We start from the raw sequence: 7,783 nt of genomic DNA on the forward strand, positions 1-7,783 counted from the left end.
AATTTTAGAGTAGAATTAAACCTGTTTACAGCATTATTCAAACTTTGGTTTTAGTCTCAATCGCTATGTTCTTCCTTCATTAAAACTCTGAGGGGGTGAACTTTTTCGTAACTACCTCTATATCGCTATAATAAGCGATATAGTGGTTTGAAATTTACGTGACGTCACAGTGAGCTGCGCCCTCCCTTCTCCTTACTTTTTCCTGTGTCATTGAACACAACTCGAGACTTTCGAAACCTCCCACTCAGTATCGGATGAATAACACAGTTTGATGTTTTGCTTGTTCTGCTGACGGACACGTTAAAGACGTCTGCGCTCCCGTTTCTGTGGTAAGTCAAGCTCAGTATTTTATTTAGATGTGTAGAAGTGATTCGCAGGGTGTTTTAGTACCATGCATTCGAGCTAACGTCCGTTAGCATGGAGGCTAAATACGAACTCCGATCTGGGGCATTAACTCCTGTTTAATGCGAACGGCACTATTACCGACACACACCGATATGAACCGACATGAGTAGGTCCGCCCAGCAGTGGCATGCGTTAGTTTATGAGGTTAAATCTGAGACAGGAGACTGTGTGTGTCCGGTGAATTAGCTCCATCAGGATATCTATTGCTATAAAATGGTTTCACTCGCCAAGGCATTTGACTTGACAATGTTACACAGTTAGTTATTCTACTGAAACAGACTTACAGTGATCAATTGAAACGTGCGTATTTAAAGTCACATCTGTATTTTAAGAGCAGATGTTTAAAGGGGAATTCAACTTCCAAAGCTCTTTATTCAGAGTATTGTTATGATGTCTTACAGAGAAAGCTAAACGTTCTGCTGCCTGCACTGTTTACATTGTAATCTCAGGCAGATTTCACTGAATTGTTCTGTTAAATATAAATAAATTATAGCCTTGTATCTTTATTAGAACAGACAGTGTAATAGAGAATTTGATGCTGATGTACACTAACTATTTCCTAAGCTGAAATGATTATGATCTGTTTAACTTTTAAGTAATACACTTCCTTTTTTACCATTTAAAGTGTGTTAAGGACTTAACCTGGCACATGTATGACTTTACACATTTGTATATTTATGTTGAAATTTTCTCTAGCATGTCCAGCATGAGACAACTGGAATTCAACCACATTGAACACCGACTTCAGGTACAGACCTCTTTTCATTAATTACAAACAACCATGGCAAAGTACTGCACATAATACATTGTGTATTAAATAATATATGCAATACTTTGAATGTGAAATAACTCCATACTGTACATTCATTGTCATGGTAGTGCACGTTTTAATCCAAAAGCATATTCAAATACACAGTTGAATATCCACAGAAAATAAGATTACACACTTTGTTCATATGTAACTCTTCCTCTACAATAATGACGATCACTTTCATGTTTCCTATCATTTTATTAGGGACAGACGAGCCTGAAGGACACAGCTGTGATGACCATGTTCTGTCTCTTATGGCAAAGCAGAAATATAAAACACTGGGTTCTTATCTAAAGTGTATCAAATCAGATCTCCACCATGTTGCTGCTGAGGACATCAGGTGCTGCAGTTCTTCATCTATGAAGAGAAAAAACGCACTGTTAAAGAATGTTTTGTGTTGTGTATAAAGCACAACAGATTTCAGATAGAACTGTTGTACTGTGGTCTTGGTTTATATCCTCATGGTGAAATGTACATATTTTAAGTCCCTTCTGATAAAAGTGCTGAAAGAAATACAACATTGTACAAATACATAAAATGTCTTTCTACCTCATCAGTACTATTCAAGGTGATAATCTCCCACAGACCTATTGATAACAGTCCAAATCAAGTCTTTCCACTTCTCTCAGTGTGAAAACATAATTCTATAATTAATTTGAGAACTGTTTACAACACTGATGTGTGGAGATTAAAATCATACCTAAACTGTCTAATTCACTGTAAAACTCCATGACATTCGCAGGCCATCTGTAGTTAAGGGAGCAACGCATGGAGTGATGTGTAGATTACTAGTTTGATGATGCATGAGGAGAGGCGGTGGTCGAGTGGCAGAAACTTGGACTATGGGCAGAGAAGGTCTCTGGTTCGTCTTTGGTTCGACTCCATGGAGAGACAACAAAAGTCGAACCTGGATTGATCTGTCCAAAAATCCAAGAGTCTCCCTACCCTCTCTAGTGCCCATGAGCAAGGCACCTCACTCCCCCAACATCTGCTCCCCCGAGCGCCGTACATGGTCGCTCACTGCTCTGTGTGTCCTGCACCAGATGGGTAAAAAGCAGCGATTAAATTTCCCTACCTGCATGAGTGTGCCTTTGCATGTCTGTGCATGTGTTTGGGATGAATAAATGGATTTTAATCTTAATCTTTTAATCTTAATCAGTTGTCTTCCAGTTGACCAGCATGAAGCTGCAGATCTCCACCATGTTGCTGCTGGGGACATCAGGAGCTGCATTAATGAGGAGCAGAAGCGTACTGTTATGAATGTTTTGTGTTGTTTATGAAGCACTACTTATTTCAGCTAGAACCGATGTACTAGGGTCTGGGTTTGTATCCTAATGGTTAAATGCACATACTTTAAATCGCTTTTGATAAAACGTGACAAAGAAATACAACATTGTACACATAGATAAAATGTCTTTCTACCTCATCTGTAATATTCAAGGTGATGATCTCCCACAGAGCTGTTGATAACAGTCCACATCAAGTCTCTCCACTTCCCTCAGTGTGAAAACATAATTATATAACTAGGGCTACGTTGTAGCACTTGCGGGCCCGAGCACCCGCACGTTGAAGCCTGTTGCGGTCGGTGGAGAGAGCGATCGATGACCAAGCGCACATCATCGATCGAGCATGCACTTCTCCACGTTGCATGCGTTTTGCGCTCTGCGGCAGTAGGTTTGCCAGTAGGTGGCGCCATCACTATTATTACGCACAGACATATATATCTGTTCATGTAGGCGCTCTGATGTAGCGTGAGCAATTTTGTGTCAATTGGACAATGTTAACACAACTTAATTTTCACACTGATCAGTAGGTGGCGCTATGACCCTGAACTAATATTTATATGTGGAGCTGTTCAGATCAGTATTGTGATCATAGGTCAGTAGTTTGGAGCCGGTTGGATAATGCAGAGTGGATTAACAAAGTACTTTCTGTTTCCTGGTGAATCAGTAGGTGGCGCTATGACACTGAGGAAATATTGACACATAGAGCTGTTCAGGCTTGGACTCTGACCATGTGACAGAAGTTTTGTAGTGATAGGACAATGCACAGTGGAGTTATGATAACATCGTGTCCTTTGGCGAAGGAAAATCCTTCGCCGCACATCAATGTTTACACGGTTTGAGGAAACGTCACAATTCTGACCATGATCTAATGACTTGACTGATCTGATTTGAGTTGTATATTGTAAATCAGCCAGGAGCAGTTCATCAAAGTATAAAACATGTCACTTCCTGTAGCCACCAGGGGGCGCTGTAATTTCAAGTCATAATTTCTGTGTAGATGTCATCAGGATGGCACCCTTGTCTTACATGTCTAGTTTGGACTCGATTGGACAATGTATGTCCGAGATACAGAACCTCGTGTTTTGATGGCGTTTAATCAAACTCAAGACGCCACGCCACGGTCACACGGTGTGACGAAAGGTCAATCTCTTAATCACTTTTTATCTCCATCTTGTTGTGATGGCACTGATCTTAATTTGAAGTTAATCTGATGAAAGCCCTGGGACAAGTGCATCAAGTAAAAATGTGGAATATGGAAAAAAAATGGCCACTTAATCCAAAATGGCGGCCTCCCTGTTTGGTCAAGCATACCTATCCAAGATATTTTTTTGTTTGTTATGAAACGACACATGTCCCGATAGATTTGTATAAATGTCGGCCATCGTAGTGCCGGGGTTGCCCTATAGGGGGCGCTGGTCAGTTTTTTTGCCGCGCCCATTTCTTAAAACCATATGAATATCTTCAGGGGGGGGCTGTTGTTACACACATGTAGTTTGAGAGAGATAGAATCATGAACACTGAAGTTACAGCAATTTCGTGTTTCACGGCGAGTTGATGAACTTTAATGCCACGCCATTCATATGGCGTTTGACGAAAAGTCACGGTAATCTTATGTCTTCATTGTCAATGTCTTGGGACCCATTTGATACAGTTTGACATGGTTGAGGTCAGTGGATGAGGAGAAATTCATCCAAGTGTAAGACAAGCAAAAAACAAGACATTTCCTGTTGCCACCAGGGGGCGCTGCGGTTTTAAGTCATCATTTATGCATAGATGTCATCAGGCGGGGACTATTGTCTTACATGTCTAGTTTGGACTTGATTGGAACATGTATGTCCGAGATACAGATGCCCGTGTTTTGATGGCGTGTAACCAATTTTTAACGCCATGCCACGGTCACACGGTGTGATAAAAAAAAAATCCCTCAATCATTTTTTATCTCCATCTTGTTGTGATGACACTCATCTGAATTTGAAGTTGATCTGATGAAAGCCCTGGGACAAGTACGTAAAAGTAAAAATGTGGGATATTGCCAAAATGGCCACTAAAAGCAAAATGGCGGACTTCCTGTTGCGTTTTTCATAATGCTCCATGAGACTTTTTTTCATGACTGGTCACGATACACCTATATCCAGATGTTGATGAAAATCCGTTATGTGGAAACCTAGGGGCTGGTTCCAGGGGGCGCTGTAGAGCCATTTTGCCACGCCCAATTCCAATTACTCCAGAATACTAAAATATCCGCAGACCTTGAATTTCCTGCAAAGTTTCATAACTTTTTGAGCATGCCTAGACCCTGAAAAAGCCCCCCAAAGGGAAATAATAATAATAATAAAAATCCTTACAGATTCAATAGGGCCTCTCACCATTCGGTGCTCGGGCCCTAACTAGGGCTACGTTGTAGCACTAACGGGCCCGAGCACAGGCAATTTCAAGTCTGTTGCGGTCGGGGAAGAGAGAACGTTCGATGACCAAGCGTTCGTCTCAGCGTTGCATGCATTTGCGCACTGCTGCAAGATAAACGCTTCACTTCCTGTAGCCAGCAGGTGGCGCTATGATTTTAAGTCATGGTGTCTTTGTTGATGTCATCTGGTCGCGCTTCTTGTCTTACATGTGTAGTTTGCACCTCGATTGGACCAAATATGTCCAAGATACAGAAGCTTGTGTTTTGATGGCGTTTAGTCACATTTTGACGCCTCGCCACGGTCAGACGGTGAGGCGAAAAATTGATCTTTCAATAACTTTAGATCTCCATCTTGTTGTGATGACACTCGTCTAAATTTTCAGTTGATCTGATGAAAGCTCTCCAAGAAGTACTTGAATATAAAAAACATGGAATATGGTCCAAATCGAAAATGGCGGGGTTCCTGTTGCGTTTTTCATATTGCTCCGAGCGCGTTTTTTGTGCATCTGGTGATGATACACAACTGTCTTCAATTTCGTGCGGATCAGTGAATGCTAAATAAGGTGTTTCTCCGTAAATGAGGGAAAGCACCGTTGGTGGCGCTGTTGAGCCATTTTGCCACACCCATTTCCAAATACCCCAGAATACGTAAATTTTCACGAGGCCCATAATCTGCCCTATAGATGTTGAATGCATTCTGTAGTGAGAACACATTCAAGCACATGTCCTACACCTCCATGCGAGGGGGGAGGGGTGAGAAGGGGGAGGGATGAGAGGGGTGAAAGGGGGTGGGGTAAGATGGGGGCGGGGTGAGAGGGGGGCGGGGCCTTAAAAACAGGTTGATCTGAGGAGGTCTGTTTTAGACAGAGTAAAAAGGTGCTGTTTTAAATTATCCTTGGGGTATTTTTACCAAAATATTTTACAGACATTTCATTAAGACCCCAAGGAACCATATCAACTGTGGTGAAATGGAAATAATATGTCCCCTTTAAAGCGAATATGTCCCCTTTAAAGCGTTTTCGTGTGTCATGGCGAGCTGATGTAACGCCCCGCCACAGTCAGACAGTGTGACGAAAAGTTGTTTTTTTGATAACTTTAGATCTCCATCTTGTTGTGATGACACTCGTCTAAATTTTAAATTGATGTGATGAAAGCTCTCCGACAAATAAAGCGCACGATGTACAAAAACAAGACATTTCCTGATGCCACCAGGGGGCGCTTTCCTTTTAAGTCATGATTTCTAGGTAGATGTCTTCCGGTCGCGACTCTTGTCTTATATGTGTAGTTTGGAGTCGATTGGACAAAATATGTCTAAGTTACAGAAGCTCGCTTATATTGGCGTTTAGTCGAACTTTGAGACCTCACCACGGTCACACGGTATGATGAAAAGTTTAAATATTGATAACTTTAGATCTTCATCTTGTTTTGCAGAGTCTCATCTAATTTTTAAGTTGATCTGATGAAAGCTGTCTGAGTAGTACATAAAAACATAACACGTACCAAAAACAAGACATTTCCTGTTGCCACCAGGGGGCGCTGTGATTGTAAGTCACAATTTCTGCACCGATGTCTTCTGGTGGCGACTCTTGTCGTATGTGTCTAGTTTGGACTCAATTGGACAAAATATGTCTGAAATATGGAAGCTTGTGTTTTGATGGCGTTTCATCAAACTTTAACGCCACACCACGGTCAGACGGTTTTGCTAAAACGTAATCCTTCAATAACTTTAGATCTCCAATTTGTTGTGATGACGATCGTCTAAATTTGAAGTTGATCTGATGAAAGCTGTACGACAAGTACATCAAAGAAAAAATATGGAATATGACCAAAATGGCCACTAAAGTTAAACTGGCGGGCTTCCTGTTGCGTTATTCATAATGCACTGATGGACTTTTTTGTGCATCTACTCATGATACACAATAGTCTTTGTTTTTTTTGAGGATCGGTGAATGCTAAATGAGGGGCTTTTCCGTAGGTGGCGCTCTTGAGCCATTTTGCCACGCCCTTTTCAAAATACTCCAGAATACGAAATTTTTCGCCGCCTTCGAATTTACTGCAAACTCCTACAACTTTTTGAGCACATTAAAGCCGTCAAAAAGCCAATTCATTTAAGCTAAGAAAAATAATAATAATAATAATAATAATCATTTCAATTTCAATAGGGCCTCCCACCGATTTCGGTGCTCGGGCCCTAACTAGGGCTACGTTGTAGCACTAACGGGCCCGAGCACAGGCAATTTCAAGTCTGTTGTGGTCGGGGAAGAGAGAACGTTCGATGACCAAGCGCTCGTCTCCACATTGCCTGCGTTTGCCCTGTGCGGCAAGGAAGATCGCTCCACTTCTTCTGGCCAGCCGCTGGTGCTGAACTAGAGGTAAGTAACCTTGAAACTATCCAACATAACCTATTGCTTTATCTATCATCATATGCTTACATTCCTCAAGTTTTTTGTAATATGTAATTGTTATAAAAGTTACCGTTTATTTATCACGTCTAATGAACAGATTGAAGCAAGATAACTCGACAGTCTTGTTTTGGTTGTGACATTATTTTTTTTAATGAGTTACTATCAATACGCTACACGTGTACGTTTCATGTGATAGTAACTGTTTCACCAATATTCTGATACAGGATGGTATATCCGCCATTACTATTTTCACATCGTTTATTTAGTCTGTCATGGAGTTGTAGAGTGAATTAGACAGTAGTGATAACATTATAATGTCCACACATCAGTGTTGTAAACACTTCTCCAATTAATTATATAATTATGTTTTCACACTGAGGGAAGTGGAGAGACTTGATGTGGACTGTTATCAACAGCTCTGTGGGAGATCATCACCTTGAATATTACAGATGAGGTAGAAAGACATTTTATC

At 41.1% G+C, this 7,783-nt stretch overlaps 1 long non-coding RNA gene across 1 annotated transcript; it reads left to right on the forward strand.

Moving 5' to 3' along the window:
• The first annotated feature begins 239 nt into the window (after window positions 1–239).
• Window positions 240–2,698, forward strand: LOC133931559 (uncharacterized). Its single transcript, XR_009911910.1, has 3 exons — window positions 240–329; window positions 1,102–1,153; window positions 1,421–2,698. It is a non-coding gene; the product is annotated as an uncharacterized LOC133931559 (long non-coding RNA).
• Window positions 2,699–7,783: the final 5,085 nt, after the last annotated feature.

The sequence above is a fragment of the Platichthys flesus genome, chromosome 20, assembly GCF_949316205.1.
Source record: "Platichthys flesus chromosome 20, fPlaFle2.1, whole genome shotgun sequence".
Taxonomy (NCBI): Eukaryota; Metazoa; Chordata; class Actinopteri; order Pleuronectiformes; family Pleuronectidae; genus Platichthys; species Platichthys flesus.